This window comes from Aptenodytes forsteri, unplaced genomic scaffold (assembly GCF_000699145.1).
Source record: "Aptenodytes forsteri isolate BGI_AS27 unplaced genomic scaffold, ASM69914v1 Scaffold29, whole genome shotgun sequence".
Classification (NCBI taxonomy): Eukaryota; Metazoa; Chordata; class Aves; order Sphenisciformes; family Spheniscidae; genus Aptenodytes; species Aptenodytes forsteri.
The window spans coordinates 1823310-1823798 of record NW_008794520.1 but is presented as its reverse complement, the minus strand read 5'-3'; positions in this window follow the sequence as shown (position 1 = coordinate 1823798).

Below are 489 nucleotides of genomic sequence, written 5' to 3'. Positions count from 1 at the left end.
AGGGGATTTCCGTCGATGCGAGGAGAAAGGGAGCAGAGGGGCAGCGGGAGACGGCCTCTGCCATTTTTGTTTGCTTTTTAACTATTCCTGCTCAGCGCTGCGGTTAGCTGTCACCGACCAGGGATGGAGGCGCAGGCCGGGGCTGCCCTGCCCGGCGAGAGCCCCCTGCCCTCCGCACCCGCTGCCGGCGGGGCAGGACCCCTCCTCCACCCCAACCCCACCCCAGCGCACCCCACCCCATCCCGCCCAGCCCAGCCCTCCTCTGCCCGCCGAGGGCTCTGCTCCTCTCTGCAGGCCGAGGAGCCGGGAATACTCGGAGGGCTTAAATAAATGTTGTACAGCGCCATCTAAAGTTCTGCGTTTCTTTCTCCCTCTCCTCTTTTCGATGGGATTGAAACATAAACTGCTGTCTTCCGCACTGAGGAAAAGAAACCGTCCTTCAAATTGCGAGCCGCACTGCTCGGAGGCAAAGCGGCCAGCGAGTGCCGG